At 39.3% G+C, this 19,222-nt stretch overlaps 1 protein-coding gene and 1 non-coding gene across 3 annotated transcripts in view; one reads left to right on the top strand and one right to left on the bottom strand.

The window, feature by feature from the left end:
• WIF1 (WNT inhibitory factor 1) overlaps nt 1-19,222 on the top strand; it is a 72,309-nt gene that overhangs the window by 10,876 nt on the left and 42,211 nt on the right.
• Nucleotides 15,774-15,880, bottom strand: LOC114671256 (U6 spliceosomal RNA). Its single transcript, XR_003721130.1, has one exon. It is a non-coding gene; the product is annotated as a U6 spliceosomal RNA (small nuclear RNA).

Below are 19,222 nucleotides of genomic sequence, written 5' to 3'. Positions count from 1 at the left end.
TCCCAACTCCAAGCTCACCTTTCCTGCCTCAGGGCCTTTGCACGTGAAGCTTTCTCTGCCTAGAATGCACTCCCTTAAGATTTCTGCAGGGCTTGCTCCCTGGCTTCCCCTATGTCTCTGATTAAATGTCACTCCTCTGAGAGGCTTCCCCTGACTCCCCTCTCTAATAAAACAGCCACCATTCCTTCCATCACTCTGAGTCTCCTACTCTACTGTATATTTCTTCATGGCTCTTAGAATAATGGTAATACTTGATTATAATAGGTTTTAATTGATTAACTCATCCATTCAATGTAAGGACAAGGGCTTGGTCCTGTTCATCATATATCTCCAGGTCCTGGAACAGCTCCTGGCACATAGTAGGCAGCTGATAATTATTTGTTGACTGAATGAATAAGCGAGGTAGGTCTCATTATGATTCCCATTGGACAGATAAGGCAACTGAGGCACAGAGGACCAGGGTCACACAACTAGTAAGTGTCAGAGCTGGGATTTAAACCTGGGCAGCCAGGATCCAGAGCCCTTGCTCTGACAAGTGCGAAATAAATGTATGAACACAGAGCTCCTAGTTTTAGGTTTAATGCACCTAGTTTGGGCTGGGGGTTTAATGCACCTAGTTTGGGCTGGGGGAGTAGAGGAAGGCTTCACCGAGGAGACATATAACAGTGGAACTGGAGCTCAAAGGATGTTCGTGAAGTTGTTTAATGAGCTGAGATGGGAGGAAGGCACAGGGAGAAAGGCTATCACAAGCAGGGGCAACAGAGTTGTGAAAGTGCATTCTGGGAAATGTTAATGAGGCTGGGACTTGGTGTGTGGAAAGGAGAACATTGGGGGCTGGGGGTAGGGGAGAGATGATGACATGAGGCTGGACATGTGGTCAGGGCCAGATGGAGAAACACTGTGGAAAGGTCACTTAACCCATTTGGGCCCCAACACTTTTATGTATAAGAAAAGCTATTTGGATTATCTCTAAACTTTCAAATTCTAAAATGTTATGATTCTATCTCTGACCTAAAACATCTGCAATCATTTAACATTAATAGTAATATATTTCTACAAATGCACGATCTGTCTTCAGATTTTCAGAAATCGAAGCATAAAGATTCTCTTCTCCAAAATTGTATTATTTGTTGCCAAATTTTAAAAGATTCACCTCCGAATACCCTTTGTGTATCCTATTACTGTCATTAGTTACATGGTATATACTCTGGGCCAGGCACTCTTCTGAGTGCTTTACAGATCACCTGTCAGTGAATCTTCATAGTAACCTGAGACAGGCATTTCTTATTATCCCCAATTTGTAGACCAGGAAACAAGAGAAGAAGGAAATTAAGTTACTTGCCCAAGATCACATAGGTAAGAACACTTACCTATTTATATACACTACATATTTATATATTTCAGAGACTTTCCTCAGATCTGCTCTGACAACTTTTGGAATATCTTCTCATTCCAAAAAACAACAATTCAAAGAACATTTTTCAGTGCTTACTATGTCCTTGGTCCTAAGAATACGAGTTTTAACTGATCTAACTGGCTTCAGGAAGTCACCAGCTGGAGAGAAGACTGTGGCATCATTAAGGCAATCATAGTAACTGTGATATTATGTATGTATATGGGAACCCAACCAAAGGGGCAAGTGGGAGCTGAAATCCAGCCCACACCTCACTTCTCAAGTTTGGATACAGAGCTGCCTCTGTCCAGAGGGGGAACTTCCACCTAATTTGTAGAGAGACTTCATATAGGTCATAATGCCCTAAGAAAGATGCTATGGGAATATAAAGCTGAGGATTTTGCTCCTGATTAGGTAAATTTGCAATTACTTACCTGCTGGAGAAGACATCACCAAGGAGGTAACAGCAGACCTGAGTCGTGAAAGATGTTTAGTAGGCAGAGTGGCCAAGGCAGGTGGGGTTGAGGTGAGCACTTTAAGTATAATGAATAACCCATAGGGAAGTACATATAACTGAGAATCATTGTTGTAATTGGAAAATGACAATTATTTAGAACAGTAGGTTTTATGGAACAGAACTGAGGAATATGGGTCTAAGAAATAAGTTTGGGAAAGATTATGACAACTTAGGTATGCCACAGTTGACTTTGTCTTATAGATATTCAGAGTCATTGAATGCTTAAAAGTAGATAATAATGTTGTATCTGAATTCACAGAATTAGCTGGTCTTTGCAAGGGAAAAAGTAAGAGTAAATGAAACAGAGTTACTACAGGAGCAATAGAAGGGACAAGTTAGCACTTCAGAGTATAAATGTAAGGTAGGACTCTCTAAATGTAAGCCTATTGACTGGTAAAGTCCAGGGATATTCAACAGTTCTGTCTATGAGTGGTAACTTTGGTGACAGATGGAGGTAGATGATGGGATGCTTGACTAAGGACAAGGAGCCAATTAGGAAATTATCTGAGATACCACGAAAGGTGAGGAGCACCTGAACTAAGGCAGGCAGTGGAGAGGGAGGGAAAGTGCAATCAACAGGACTTACTGAGCATAGGTGTTAATGGAAATGAGGGAATAGAGGATGGCTCTGAGACTGTTGCATGGATAATGATGTCGTAACTAAGAAATAAATTACTACAGCAAAGGCAGAACAGTTTGGGCTGCAAACACCCGGGGATCCATTTGGAAATTCCTGGATACATATTTCCTACTGAACATTCAGATTGCAAAGTGTAGTAGACAATTGAAGAAAATTGACTCTGAAGCTAAGACATGAAGTGGAGAATAGAAACATTGATTTTGAAGAGTGAATCCTCCTCCTCCTTCTCATCCTCCCTATCACCCTTCCTTCTTCTGACCTCCACTCAGTAAATATTTATTCAGGTCCTATCTAATACCAAAGCTTAGGTTGAACACGAACAAGACTAATGTAAATTGGATATGATGCTTGCCCTCAAAGGGATCACAATCTAATGTAGAAACAGATATTACCCATCTAACAATACAATATTAAACGTATTATAATTGCAGTATGAACAAGGTGCAATGAAAGTACTGAGAAAGGAGCATTAACTCAGCTGGGGGAGGAGTGCATTATCTGCATAGGCTTCCTGGTGTTCTTCAGAGCATACCCTGAGACTGTCAAACTAAGATACTAACAAGTGGAACAACTTTTGCTCTGCTTAACTTTATGGCTTTTATGTATTTGAGATAATTGGGCCTAATATAGTCTGTCTTCCACTTGCCATTAATTCTTTGGAGATGAATATGACAAATGTCACTATACCACCAGGTGACAGGGCAAGTCAGCTCTTCCACATGAAACATCTGGAACAACCCTTGAGGAAACTTGTTTGTGGGAGCTGAAGACAGGCCCAAATAAACGTATATTTTAGGGCTTATTAGGATGCTTGTTTCCAAGGGCTATTTCAGTATCAATAATGGATGCACCACTGGGAGAATTCACATCTGAAGCCAAGTCCAGGTAGGAAATCTCCTACTTTATTTTTTTTATTTTTTTATTTTTTAGATGGAGTCTCGCTCTGTTGCCCAAGCTAGGATGCAATGGCGCTGTCTCAGCTCACTGCAACCTCTGTCTCCTGGGTTCAAGCGATTCTTTCACTTCAGCCTCCTGAGTAGCTGGGTTTACAGGAGCCACCATGCCCACCTAATTTTTGTATTTTTAGTAGAGACAGGGTTTCAGCATGTTGACCAGGCTGGTCTTGAACTCCTGACCTCAGTAATTAGTCCACCTTGGCCTCCCAAAGTGCTGGGATTACAGGCATGAGCCACTGTGCCAGGCCAGGACATCTCCTACTTTAGACAATAACCAGATGGATCCCAATAGACATGTAGAATTACTTTGATTCCTGCATGTTTGAAGCACGTTGAAGCAATCAATATTTTTATTCGCAGTTAGAACTCAATTAGGATTTGAGGTTGTATTTATATTGCTGTCACTTACAGCAGTAACCAGCAGATGGCAATGTAAAAGTTACTTTACGGAATTTTTCATCTCAACATTTTTTTTTAAGCCCGCAGGTGCTCTCTGTATAACAGAAGCCCATTTGTGATCTTTATCTCACTCATTTCAATAGACCATTACTATATTCAGTAGGTTGGAAAATAAAGTTTCCCAAATTTATTGCCACTGATACACTTAAAACTCATCAAAAGTTAGAACTTACCCTCATTAAAAATGTGAATGATTCATTACATACTGATTACATATTCTTTTTCTTTTAAGTAATTGCTCAAATTTAGGCAGAAATCAAGTTTTGAGTTATCTCTCCATGTTCATCCAATTTCTTCTTTGCCTTCTTTGGCTGTATCTTTAGAAGACATAGAAGAGCAGAATTGGAAGAGATTCCAGAGCTCATCTAACTCAGTGAGCTCAATCTTTCTCCAAAGTATCAATGAATTGTGGTCTCTCAGCCCCTAGTTGAACATGCCCAGTGGCAGGGAGCTCATTAAGGTGGGCTTTAAAAAATATTTTTGGGATGGGCGCAATGGCTCATGCCTATAATCCCAACACTTTGGGAGGCCGAGACAGGTGGATCACCTGAGGTCAAGAGTTCAAGACCAGCCTGGACAACATGGTGAAACCCCATCTCTACTAAAAATACAAAAATTAGCCAGGCGTGGTGGCGAGCACCTGTAATCCCAGCTACTTGGGAGACTGAGGCAGGATAATCATGTGAAACTAGGGGGCAGAGGTTGCAATGAGCCGAGGCACATCACTGCATTCCAGCCTGGGTAACAAGAGTGAAACTCCATCTCAAAAAAAAAAAATAATATATATATGTGTGTGTGTGTGTGTGTGTGTGTGTGTGTGTGTGTTAAATCACATGAGTTAAATATATATATGTTAAATCACATGAGTTAACTAATCATGAGTTATATAATCATATATATGTGTATATATATGATTCTGTTAATCTTAGAAAGTTGTTTTTGTAATGAGTCCAAATCTGTCTTCCCAGTATAACTTGAATATCCCTGGACTCTACCAGTCTGTGGGCTTACTTTTGGAGATTCCTACCTTGCATTTGTACTCTGAAGTGCTGACCTGTCCTTATTGCTCGTGTAGGGGTTCTGTTTCATTTACTCATACTTTTTCCCTTGCAAAGACCAGCTAATTCTGTGAGTCCTTGGAAGAGTTCCACACACACCATCCTGAATGGAGATATCCTGACCCATGGTGCCACTGGTGAGAAGTCTGCTTCTCAGATCTGAGTGCAATCTGTCCATCCTTCTTAAGCTGTAAACACACAAGGGTCAAGCTGGCCTGTATTCTCTATAGGACTTATGGCCTCAGAACAGCTTGGTGTCCTGTGCAGAAATGGAGAAGAGTCTACCCCTTTCCTTCATTTGGCATTGAACTTTGTCACTTGTTACCTAAAGCAGTGCAATGGTTTAGGTGTAGTTTGTCCCTGCAAAAAACCCTCTTGAAGTTTAATTGCCTGTGTGGTGGTGTTGGGAGGTGGGGCCCGGTGGGAGGTGTTTGGGTCATGGGGGCAGATCCCTCATGAATCTATTGGTACCAGCGTCACAGTAGTGGGTGAGTGCTTGCTCTTGTGAGACTGGATTAGTTTCCATGAAAGTGGGTTCTTAGAAAGTGGGTCAAGCGTTCTCAGTTACACCCTGGTGCACTAGTCCAAGCCCCCACAAAATCCCTCATTTCCCTTAGTCGGCACGCACCTGCTTGCTTTCTGCTTCTCCGCCATGTTGTGACACAACACAAGGCCTTCACCAGAAGTCAAGCAGATGCTAGTGCCATGCTCTTGGACTTTCCAGCTACCACAATCAAGAGCTAAATAAACTCTTTTAAAATTACCCAGCCTATTCTGTTATAGCAACACAAAACAGACTAATACAGGCAACATGGCTTAATACCCTGATCCCAGTGAAATACACCAATGTTAATTTTCTTCAGCCCATGTCCCTGTAGAAATCAGGCCTGGTCCTTAGGGCCAGGCCTTAGAATCTTTTAGTACAAATGTGTACCTCTAACTTCCTTCCCCCTTATTTCCTAGGCAACTGCATAAACAAACTCCCCATTAGTGGGTCCTTGGCATCTCATGCATGCCAGTGGGTGCCACAGACTACCAGAGACACAGCTGAACCCAAAATCCCAATTGGAGCTCTACTTCTATTATCCTGGTCACATCAGTAATTCCTGGTCTTGGTCCTCTCCTTGTCCTCTGGAGTCACTGGAGTATGTTTTAACCCCTTTCTTATTTGAAATCAGACCATAGGCATTTGAGACCACTCCCATCCCCTTTAAATCATCTTTTCTTTATGATAAACACCCCCAATTTCTTCAGCTACTTCATATATTCAGCTTTGCGTTTCTTACGCCCTGACTCCTAAATACTTATCAAAAGTATAAAATTGTCACAGATGGACTTTACTGGTCTTTTACTCTTTATGCTCTAATGAGAAAAGAGTTGATCGCTAGAATGAGAAATTTACTTACTTACAGAATGTTAAAATCATATTTTGGTCTGTAAACCTTGTATTATGAACCAAACAAGAAGAAGGGGTGGTGGGGTGGAAGGAGGAGGAGTAGCAGAAGAAAATAGAGGAAAATGGTTAATGCTTATTAGGTATTGCTCATGTGCCAGTCATTGTGCTTATTACTTTTTATCATTATCTAATTTAATTCTCACAGCCCTATGAGATAAGCACTACTGATATTCTCATTTTACAAAAATGACAACTTGATCACAAAAAGGTTAAATAACTTGCCTGAGGTCACACAGCTAGTAGGCAGTAGAGCCGAGGTGTACACTCAGGTAGTCTGACTGCAGAATCCATGATGAATTGCAATTTGAGCTCTTTGAAATCAGAATATTTCTGAATCTTCATCTGTATTATTTAGACATTCTGTTGCGTACATATGAAGGGTATCCTGCTGTGTGCTGTGGAGGGTGAGTTTAAATAAAGACCCTGACCAAGAAGAGTTTATACTTTTAGAGGAAGTTAAAATAGAGTGACTTTAGTAAGTATTGGTTGCACTTGCTTGAAATTGTCTTTTTTAATAGGTCAAAATGCTTGAATTTTATGTGATTTAACCTAATAATAAGAACCGGCATATATTGGACATTTACTGTCTGTCAGCTACTCTTCTAAGGTAATTTACATGGATTATCTCATTTATCACTGGGACCAATTCTATGAACTAAAGGCACTCATTTTTTTGGTGGTGGGGTGGAGTCTTGCTGTGTCACCCAGGCTGGATTACAGTGGCATGAACATGGCTTACTGCAGCCTCAACCTCCTGGGCTCAAGCGATCCTTCCACCTCAGCCTCCCAGGTAGCTGGGACTACAGGTATGCACCACCATGCCCAGTTTTTAAAAACTTTTGTGTAGAGACAGGGTGCCACCAAGTCACCCGGGCTTGAAGCTACTATTTTTATTTCCATTAAACACGTGAGAAGTTAGAGCCACAAGGAAATTAAGCAACTTTCCCAAGGTCACACCTTAGTCACCTGCAGAGCCTGGGTTTGAACTCTAGCACTCAAATGCCAAGATACATGTACATACGTGTATATTATTTTACCTCTGTATTACACAGGGGTAGGCCTACCTGTCCACTCAAATCAATTTTTAAAAACGTAGTTTCATTTATAGAGTCCTATATATATCAAATCATCATATCCAAGATCTAGTTCAGAAGCCAAATAGAGCAAAATCCAGACTGGCTGAATATTTTTGATTCCCAAAGTTTGAACATTTATCTGGTTTCTCAGTTATCCGCAGGCTTGAGTTTAGAGTTTATTGCATGTCCAATATTGTCTAGAATTTGAGGAAGCATTCACTCATAAACTGAGAGATGAAGTGTAAATTGGTACAGCTCTCCTGAATTGAAGTAAGACGTTGTTCTATTACTCTGCTAACAGTAATGATACCTTTCATGTACTTAATCATTTAAAACATGCTTTTGGCCACACACGGTGGCTCACGCCTGTAATCTCAGCACTTTGGGAGGCCAAGGCAGGCGGATCACAAGGTCAGGAGATCAAGACCATCCTGGCTAACATGGTGAAACCCTGTCTCTACTAAAAATGCAAAAAATTAGCCAGGCGGGGTGGCAGGCACCTGTAGTGCCAGCTACTCGGGAGGCCAAGGCAGGAGAATGGTGTGAACCCAGGAGGCAGAGCTTGCAGTGAGCAGAGATGGCACCACTGCACTCCAGCCTGGGCAACTGAGCGAGACTCCGTCTCAAAAAAAAAAAAAAAAAAAGCTTTCATTTATTTTATCTCGTTAAGTTCATTCAGTCCTCCTAAAAACAGGAAAAATCATGCATTAGTGAAACTTTAGATAACTAAATATGAGGAATAACTGATAATTTATAGTAAGTGGCCTTTAGCCAAAAGTAAAATAATTGAAACCTGATCTTTAATATTTGTGCATTTTTCTATAATGCACAAAAGATTTGTGTGTTTGTGATTTAGAGAAAGGCTTTTGCCTTTCAATAGAAATATATAAGGGCCCAGTCAATAAATACTATTCGAATTATAAGGAAACATTTTGAGTGGAAAATATAAGTGGATTTCCATTTCATTACATAGTAAGCATAGACATACTTACCCATCATCTATTTTTGTACTCGATATTTTAGATATTTTTTGCCATCCATTCTTTCAGAAACTCTATATATTCAAGGCTTTTCTCAAATGGTATTTACTTGGTTGTAGATAGTTGTCCACCCAGTATGAAACACTGCAAGCTAAGAGATGTGATTGAAACTACCCTTTTGGGTAGGACAGAGGGCCAGGACTAGGGCACAGCAAGCAAGGCACTCAGGGTGCTTGTATGAGCCTAGGAATGAGTGCCTCCATAAATTCACACCTGGGGACCTTGCCTGCCTAGTCCAAGGCCCTGAACTGAACATACTGGCAAAACATCACATGTGATGTTAATTTTATGTGTCAACTTGACTGGGCCTTGGGATGCCCAATTTGGTCACATACATTATTCTGTGTGTGTCTTTGAGGGAGTTTCTGTTTCTGGATGAGGTTAACATTTGAATCCATAGACTGAATAAAGTAGATTGCCCTCCCTAATGTGGGTGGGCCTCCAACAATCAGTTGAAGGCCTGAGTAGAACTAAAAGGCTGCCCCTCCTGTGGGGAAAGAACTCCTCCTGTTTGACTGCCTTCCAGCTGAAACACTGACTTTTAAGGACCATCAGACTGGAACTACACCATGGGCTTTCCTGGGACTCCAGCTTGCCAAATGAAGATCATGAGACTTGTCAGCCTCCATAATTATGTGAGCCTATTTCCTTATAAGAAATCTCTGGATATAACTCCTATTGGTTCTGTTTCTCTGGAGAACTTTGACCAGTATACCATGTATTCTGTCTTAACTGCCCACCAGTGAGAGAAGTTACTATCAAAGAGAAGCAAAAGGCAGCACAGGTTAAATCTTGATCAACTAAACTCTTAAGGGCCTCAGTTTCTTCAAGTACTAAAGGAAATAATTAAATTACTCGTTACAATGGCAGCAAAATGCAGTTGCATAATGTGTACAAAATTCTTGACACATGGTAGACAATGAAAAAGTAGGGTCTTTTCTTCCCTTTGTAATAATGAGCTGTTAGTGCTAGGTGAAAGTCATTCGGTCAAAGAAAGCTGGTCCGCCTGATCCCAAGCTGGGGGATATGCTGGCAAGATGCCCAGATGCCCCTCTAAGTGAATGGTGTTCCACTCTCTGGACTCAGAGTGTCACATTGAGCTGACCTCAGGAGACCTGTCCCAGACCAGCTCCCACACCAGCTATCTGAGTCCTCAGACAAGTATTTCACTTTTGTCCTCATTGGTAAATTATAGGGTTTTTTTTTTTTCCAGTTCTAAAATGTCTGTGATTTATGATTGGTCACTATCATTTCTGCATTGTTCTTAGTTTTGCATTTGAATTTAAATCACAGTAAGAAAAATAGCATGGACAATACAATTACTTGTAACAAAAATAGAGCAAATTTTGAGAGAATTAACTTTTCAAAATACTGTTTGCCAGATTAATGTTAATAAAATTTCTTAAATTCATTTTAGGCAGTTTTTGTCTGGTTTCTCTATTAGCTTGATTTCAGTGTCTTCAATTTGACTAATAAACAGACTTTAGGAGTTATACTCTGAGGCCGGTAGACAGAATTAATTACTAATTACTATTACTGTATTACTAGTGCTTATACTGTAAGACCTCCTCAAATGGTAGCTTCTTTCTAGATATTCATGACATTTATTCCTGGCTTGGCTCTTTACAAACAACTGAGAAATTGACTCTGAGATTTAGTCTCTCTGTTACAAATTGAGGTTTTTATATTGCTAGTTGTCTTTGTAGTAATTATAACTTGCAAAACATTTTACTCATCAAGAACATAAACTGGACTTCATTAAAGTTTGTAGTACTTAATTTCCTGGATATAACTATTTCTTTATATGAATCCTGACTGAGTTTTAAGTTCATTACATTTTTCCATCATAAATTAGCACACCCTTAAAAATATTTGGAAAATACCGAAAAGGAGAAAGAAGAATGGGAAAAGAGCATTCATATATCGTTAATTCGCCTAAGAAGATTTGTGTCCTTTTTGTTTGTTTTTTGCTTAAGGGCAGTAGGGTAGTTTCCCATGTTATTACATACTCTGTAAACATGGTTTTTTTAAGTGGCTACACAATATTTTGTGGTATTTTATTATTTCGTTTTTGTAGAGATGGGATCTCACTATGTTGCCCAAGCTAGTCTTGAACTCCTGGGCTCAAGTGATCCTTCCACCTCAGCCTCCCAAAGCGCTGGCATTACAGGTGTGAGCCACCATGCCTGGCCCTATTCTGTGGTTTATTTAAACATTCTATTTAAATTTTACATATATATATATGTATATATATATTTTACTATTACAATTAACACTGTGAAGAACAACTTGATGCATAAAGCTTTTTCTGTTTTAGGATGTCTGCCATAAGACTGAGTTCCAGAAGCGGAATTTCTGAGTCAAATTGCCAATTATTCTATGGGCTCTTGGCACATACATTATTGCTGAATGGCTCGTAATGACTACTCCATACTTCCAGCAGAATTATTCAAGAATCTCTTTTTCAGTATGCTTTTGTTGCTTTTTAAAAATCCTCCAAATGAAACTTTCCAAGTAGTAATGATAATTGTTGATTTGTGCCTACATTTTTGTTCAGTTAGGACGAGTTTTTCTCAGTAGGAATTTTATACTGTAGGGGGCAGTGGGGGATCAGTAAGTGGTAGGTGAGTGATCCTCCTCCCTTTTCATCAGGGCTGTTAAGATCCCTCAAGTTTAGAGGCTTTGCATGGGGATGACTATAATTGTGAACACGGGACCCATCAGATGGATACTACATTATAAATTGTACTTCTAGCCTACAAATACAAAACTAGTAGGTAATTACTAAAAAATAAACCAAGTAATTCCTTTTGAACATAATAAGGAAGCATATTTTCTACTACTTTTAAATGAAGGAGTAAAATATTTTTATGAGTTTCTTTGTATGCTTCATATACATGTACACATGCGTTTATTCATAAATATTTTAAAATGACAGAGTTTGGAACATTTATTTTTGTAGAAATGCTTTAACATTTTTTTAATATTAAGCAATTTATTCTCCCAGTGCTCAGAGGTGTTATTTCCTCAATTTTCTTAAGGACAAAATAGAGTGGGATTAACAAGTGGATCAACGTCAAAACAAAGAGTTATTGTCATTACTGGCTGGAAAATAGGACTTTTTAAGAGAAAGAATGTGTATACTACATTGTATAAAAATGAGGAAACTGAGCTAACAAATACATTCTTATGGGTGCTTGTAAAAGAAAAGGCAAATTAACTTGCTAATCAGTGCTCCCAGAGCTGTATATCAAAGTGGAAGAAGAGGAAAGAGTAGATACAGGAGAGTCTTTGGAGAAAGTACCCAGGCAGCCAAAGAGCTGGCTTCACTTGAACCAGCCGTCTTGATATCTGAGTAAATACTCTGTTTCAGGCTTTGAAGTGTCTGTTAACTTCTGCTAAATTTGCTCTCTATGGAATAAAACAGTTCAAGGTGGCGGGTAGGGGAGAAGGGGAGCCTGGTAGTCATACACAAATTATTGTTTATAGACTGCTGGCCTCTCTGCTGCAGAGCATCTTCTGTAGCCACTTCAAAGGCAGGAGCATCACGTGGCTTATTTGAGCAAAATCTGCTGCGGTGAACATGCGGCAAACAGGAGGGAAATGGGCAGATCTGATGGAGGGAAATCATTCTGAACCATTCCCATTGGCTCACTCTAAGTAATCTCATAAATTGGCTATCAAAAGATGTCTATACATTTTGAAAACATCAGGAATTGATAAAGGCAAAGATATGTCTCCAAAGAGATGTATGCACCAAATTTCTAGGTTTGCATGTGTTTCCGACAAGATTGCTTATTAGATCTTAGGTCACTGAGAGCACAGAACAATTATGCTGGGACTTTAAGACCTAAGTCTACTTTGAGCTCATCAATTCTCTACCTAAGTATGTACGCAGAATGAGCTATATTCTCTTCCCAAATGCTCAGGACTCTATATTAATATAATCTTAGAAGAAATTGCTAAGGGCTTCCTTAGAATTCTGAACTTTTAGAAGGGAGGGAATATTAAAGATTAGTTCAACCACCTCGCTTTTCAGATGAGGAAACCAAGGACTAGAAATGATGACCGACTTCTCAGAAGGAGTTAGCAACAGAGCTAGCTAAAGGGCACATGTTTTTTGACAACCAGGGCAGAGTTTTTCACTGTACTTCAGTCTTAGGATACAACATCACCATATCACACTCCTATAAAATGTGGAGAGAAAAAGTTACCTACAGTTTTTCTCTGGAATGGAGTATGGGGAAGGCCATTGATCTGTTTTTGTGTTGTCCAGTACACACACACACACACACACACACACACACACACACACACACACACTTTAATGTTCAATTCTGAGGCAGTAGCTGAGAGGGCTAGTTGCAGGCTTACTTGGTGACTCAGTTCTGGCCATGATCCATTTTGCCCAGCACAGTGCCCAGGACGTGGTAGGTATTGAACAATAGCAAAATGGAAGTAGTTTGTGTGGGGGCCATATGGTATCATGGAAAGCATGCTGAGCCAGTCCTGACTGGTTGGGCTTTGGAAATGTAAATTAACCTACCTGGTCCTCCACTTCCCCATATGATCTCTTAGAATTTTTCCAGCTCTAAAGTAGTATAAGTGTTGTGATCTGCTATTTTCCCTTAGAAGGGCTTTGTGAAGACTGGCCTGTTTACAAAGCTCTCTGAGATTCCTTATTATGGACATTCCAACAGCATCAAAAGGAACTACAGATACAGATTTTTCAAACAGAGTTGAAAAGTGTTTAACAGTCAGATAATATATATGTTTAAAAATAGTACTATTTTTACATGACTTTGAAAAATTGGCCTGACCCTATGTTAACCTATTTCTAAAAGTCTGTGTCCATAAATTGACTTACTTTATCCACTGCCTCTGGAGCAGGAAAGACATTATGCTAGCACAACATGTACTAACCCTGATGTGCTGTTGTCCTTCTCTTAATTTGTTTTATAACTTTGGCTCCTTCTTGGAGATGAGTTCTTTTCACCAGAATCTGCCAATCCTAGAATTAAAACTCCTCTCTTCCTCACTTCTTCCATTTAGTAAACATGTTTTTCCTCTATGATACTATAACATTTTGAATTTTAATTTCCTCTAATCATATCACACAAGTGATATGATACAATCAAAGAAAATTAAGGGAAAACACCAAAGACAGAAATACATAAAAGACAATGCTAAGGTAATTATAAAAATGGCAACAGAAAGAGTTCTGTGGAAAGATTTACTCTCTGGGCAGGAGATAATTTAGAAATAAATGTTGAGGAAGGACTTGATTTTTTGAAACAAAGTGATTTTGGAGGGATCAGGAAAAGTAACATAGACTAGTATGAATCAATGATAAGACTTGGGAGTGGGAAAAGTAGGAAAAAGAAGTAGGCAACGTGAGCACCTTCATATTTGTATACATTTTGTATACATTTCTATACATTTTGAAAACATCAGGAATTGATAAAGGCAAAGATATGTCGCTATCATATCTTTTGTCAAAGTCACTAACAAGAGTATCTAATAGATTGGTTTCTGAGACTAACCTGAATAAAATACCATGCAATGTGTCCACCAGGCTGATACAGGTTTTTGCTTTGGGTGTGGCTCTTAAGTCTATTGTTTAGCCATCCCCTAGAATGGTAGAGGCTAGATTTCCCATTTTGTAACTATGGAGGTAGATATCTCTGTTGTTTCCTGTCCTCCCTTTTGAGCAAAGACATCAATTTAATATGGCATGGCTTGCATCTTGTGACTCTATGTTGGTATCTAGGTTGTTCATCTAGCCATTAATAAAGCCATGAAAACAAATATTGATACTGACTGGTGTATAATTCTCAGAGCTGTTCTTTTTTTTTTTTTTCTAAGGTGAATAAAAGAGGCCCAGTTTTCAGAGCTCTTAGTGTCCATACATCCACACAAATCATGAATCAGATTACATCAGCCTTGCTGATTTGGATACCTCGAGTTTTTTTCTATTGATCTGTTTCTTTCTTTCTTTTTTTTTTTTTTTTAAGTTCTGGGATACATGTGCAGAATGTGCAGGTTTGTTACATAGGTATATGTGTGCCACGGTGGTTTGCTGCACCTATCAACCTGTCATCTAGGTTTTAAGTCCCACATGCATTAGGTGTTTCTCCTAATGTTCTCCCTCCCCTTGCCCTCCACCACTGACAGGCCCCAGTGTCTGTTGTTCTCCTCCCTGTGTCCATGTGTTCTCATTGTTCAACTGCCATTTATGAATGAGAACATGTGTTGTTTGGGTTTCTGTTCCTGTGTTAGTTTGCTAAGAATGATGGATTCCAGCTTCATCCATGTCCCTGCAAAGGACATGATCTCATTCTTTTTTATGGCTGCATAGCATTCTATGGTGTATACATGCCACATTTTCTTTATCCAGTCTATCATTGATGGGCATTTGAGTTGGCTACAAGTCTTTGCTATTGTAAACAGTGCTGCAATAAACACACCTGTGTGTGTGTGTCTTTATAATAGAATGATTTATTATACTTTGGATATATACCCAGTAATGGGATTGCTGGGTCAAATGGTATTTCTGGTTCTAGATCCTTGAGAAATTGCCGCACTGTCTTCCACAATGGTTGAACTAATTTACACTCCCACCAACAGTGTAAAAGCATTCCTATTTCTCCACATCCTCACCAGCATCTGTTGTTTCTAGACTTTTTAATGATTGCCATTCTAACTGGCATGAGATGGTATCTCCTTGTGGTTTTGATTTGCATTTCTCTAATGATCAGTGATAATGAGCTTATTTTTATGTATTTGTTGGCCGCACTTATGTCTTCTTTTGAGAAGTGTCTGTTCATATCCTTTGCCCACTTTTTGATGTGGTTGTTTGTTTCTTGTAAATTTGTTTAAGTTCCTTGTAGATTCTGGATATTAGACCTTTGTCAGTTGGGTAGATTGCAAACATTTTCTCCCATTCTGTAGGTCGCTTGTTCATTCTGATGATAGATTCTTTTGCTGTGCAGAAGCTCTTTAGTTTATTTAGATCCCATTTGTCAATTTTGGCTTTTGTTGAAATTGCTTTTGGTGTTTTAGTCATGAAGTCTTTGCCCATGCCTATATCCTGAATGGTATGCTTAGGTTTTCTTCCAGGGTTTTTATGATTTTGGGTTTTACATTTAAGTATTTAATCCATCTTGAATTAAGTTTTGAAAAATATGGAATGTTTCACGAATTTGCATGTCATCCTGGCACAGGGGCCATGCTAACCTTCTCTGTATCGTTTCAATTTTAGTATATGTGCTGCCGAAGTGAGCAAAATCTGTTTCTTTTCTTTTCTTCTTTATGTAGCCTATTTCCTTCTATTACAACTGGAGTCCTAATAAGCTCACTGATATTTTCTTTAGTTATACTGAAGATATTCAAAAACCTGATCTCTCTCCCCTTTGCTGTTACTGGTCTTTGATCATCCTTTTTTTGTGTGCAAGACATTTGAAATTACCTTTACAAAATAAACTGGACTATTGAAAATAGACTGATAGATCGTTATCATCTCTGCCTCTAGGAATTATAATCAAATAGAGGAGATATGGGGCCAAATATCATATTTTTAATACAAATGAGTACAATGAATGCATTGTGAGTCAGTATTTCTAATTTGAAAGCTACTAACATAGTTACAAGAGGAAAAGTTCTCTATAGTGGCAGTAGAGCCACAAGGATTGCTTGAGCATGCTATTTTGAACTAGAGAATCTAGAGACCTACAAATTTGCTCAGACCTGGCTTTGGCAACTTTCAAATATGTTCCAAAATAAAGAAAAATTCAAGCTGGGCACTATGGCTCACACCTGTAATCCTAGTAGTTTGGGAGACCCGAGGCAGGAGGATTGCTTTAGCCTAGGAGTTCAAGACCAGCCTAGGCAACATAGTAAGACCCTGCCTCTACCAAAAAACAACAAAAAAAAATACAAAAATTAGCCTGATGTGGTGGCATGCACCTGTAGTCCCAGCTACTGCAGAGGTTGAGGTGGGAGGATGGATTGAGCCCAGGAGATGGAGGCTGCAGTGAGTCAAAATTGCACCACTGCATTTTAGCCCGGGTGACAGAGAAAGACCTTGTTAAAAAAAAAAAAAAGAAGAAGAAGAAGAAGGAGGAGGAGGAGGAGGAGGAGGAGAATCCATGATAACAGGTAACAAAATTGACTAAGGTGATGATAGAGTGGGGAATGGAAGGGAAGTTAGTAACAGTTATTGAGAAGGAAGAAGCCAAGACACAAAAATAACTCCTTTGATGTGTGCCCTCTTCATTTATTGCATTTGGCTTTACATATTCATCTCTCTTTAAAGATCTCATGTTTAGTACAAAAAGATGGGACTAATCTTTCCTTGGATATCTTTTATTCTGTCATTAAGTGCTCCTTCAATTCACACTTCTTTGTTGCCCCCTTAGATAGATCAGAAAATTCTGTTGGTTTTGTTTTTTTCATGCTTACTGCCCTTCCTCCCAAAGTGAAGGCAATCAAGCTACGCTAAACACCCACCTTTCTAATTTGCTAATAATGCAATTTCACTTAATGAGAAAGAGAAAGCAAATATAAACCCTAGATAATGTGGTTAATGACATAATGGCTTCCCAGGCATTTGGGATCTTCACATGAGAGCATGTCTTTGCTAAATGAATATATTTTCACTCATATTTTAACAATGATTTGTCGGAAGTCTTTTTTTTTCCCCCGATATATTTTTCAAAGCACACAAGCCATGCGATTAGGTTAAAAAGTTACTGTCTTTGATTAAATTGCTTTCCGCAAATGACTGTTTATTGGATCTGGGAGAAATATTTGTCCTTTCAGACTTTCCAAAAATCCTGCCCTTTAGGTACTACACCCACGCTTAGGGGTTTGAAGAGTTCAAGGCTGACAGTAGCTGTGAAAAGTTTCATAGTCTTTTAAGAAAGTTCAGCGACTATGTTTGGGAAAGAGATATGTATATTATGCAGAACTGTTAGCTAATGCAGAGATTGTAACATATGGAATTCATAAAGGTCCAATTACAGAACCATCACTGTTTGCCATGGTTTTAACTTATGTAAGTTATTGATTATACTTTCATGAGATCATAATCAAAAGGTTATTCTTTGGTAATGGTGTGTTAGAAGAGCTTTATCCTGAACTTCAAAGCCATCCTCTGAGCCTCAAGAACAAAGGCTTAGAAGTTTGAACCGGGGCCAGAATCAGTCTGTATGAGTTAACGATGTTCCAGACCATCCAGGAGCCGAATCCACCTATCCACGTGTGGGAACTCTCATCACATCAGATCAACAGTCATCACTAAAAGATGACAGTTGATTCAACTTTAATGTGTCTATGTGTGTGTATGTATATTTTTAATGAATCAACTTGACTAACTATAGTGTCTGCTCTCATTTGTCATATAATCATTTATTTTGACTGTAAAATACTGTCGTATGCTGTGCTTTCAGAAGAGAGTGATTACCATTAAATAGGTATGCATCTAGGAACAGGAATTGCAAGTACTCAAAATTTGCAGAAAACAACTCTTAGAAGTTGAAAAGCTAAGGTGTAACTTAATATAGGTAAAAAGCAATGAAGGAGGGTTCAGGTGTGTCCTAATATTCTGGCATGTGTTAAGCAGGCAAAAAACAAACAAACAAAAAAACAGACTGTGAGTTTGGCTAACGTTACAAATGGCAGATCTGCTGCCCCTCTTTTACTCTTAACATCCTTACATAAATTATTACACCAAAGCAGCAAAATGCCATCATGTGTAATCAGACAGAGCGATCTTTACTCTCTCTCACAGCGGCTCCTGCAAACCTATCACTAGGCTACTTTCTCTCTGGGTCTTTGGATGGATGCTCAGGCAGATCCTGGGATTTCTGTAGTCAGCCTGAGATAATAAAATGTCCTCTGATTACTTTAGTGCTAAGATTATTCTCACGGCAGTAATTAAAATCTCCTGTGTGGTAGTTAAAATTCTGACCTTTATTTAAAGTTAAGATTCTCCTCTCCCTTAGCTGCAGCGTGGTTGTTTGCAATATGGTAGACCCTTCTCAGTAGGGTCTAGTTCCTCCAGGAGCGGGATCATGGACAAGAGAGATCAGAGGTAAGAGGCAGACAGGAGTTGACGTCACCTACAGAGTTTCCTCTGGCCCCAGAGGATGTTTAAAACTGATCTTGTTATTATGGGCGCTTTCCTGGGTTCCTCCTCTGGGATTTCCAGACAGCTTTGCGTGGGTTAAGGCATTGCTTCCCCTTGAGCTGCATGCTCGTAACCATGGTACCCATCTGCTCTGGTACAGTCACACTGGCCTCTTCGCTATTTTCATGAATGTGCCAGGTATGCTGCTACCTGAAGGACTTGGCACTAAGCATTCCCTCTGCTCTTCCCCCAGATATCTGCATAGCTTGCCCTCTCACTTGATTCCAGTCTCTAGTAAAACATCCCAGCCCAGCAGTCTTCTGAGTCTGTCCTCTCTGAAACAGCAATCCCCTACCATGCATATATATATATATATATATATATATATATATATATATATATATGTTCTGGGATACATGTGCAGAACTTGCAGGTTTGTTACATAGGTATACACGTGCCATGGTGATTTGCTGCACCCATCAACCTGTCGTCTACATT

This window comes from Macaca mulatta, chromosome 11 (assembly GCF_049350105.2).
Source record: "Macaca mulatta isolate MMU2019108-1 chromosome 11, T2T-MMU8v2.0, whole genome shotgun sequence".
Taxonomy (NCBI): Eukaryota; Metazoa; Chordata; class Mammalia; order Primates; family Cercopithecidae; genus Macaca; species Macaca mulatta.
The sequence above is the reverse complement of the archived record's forward strand: the minus strand, read 5'-3'. Positions and strand labels throughout refer to the sequence as shown.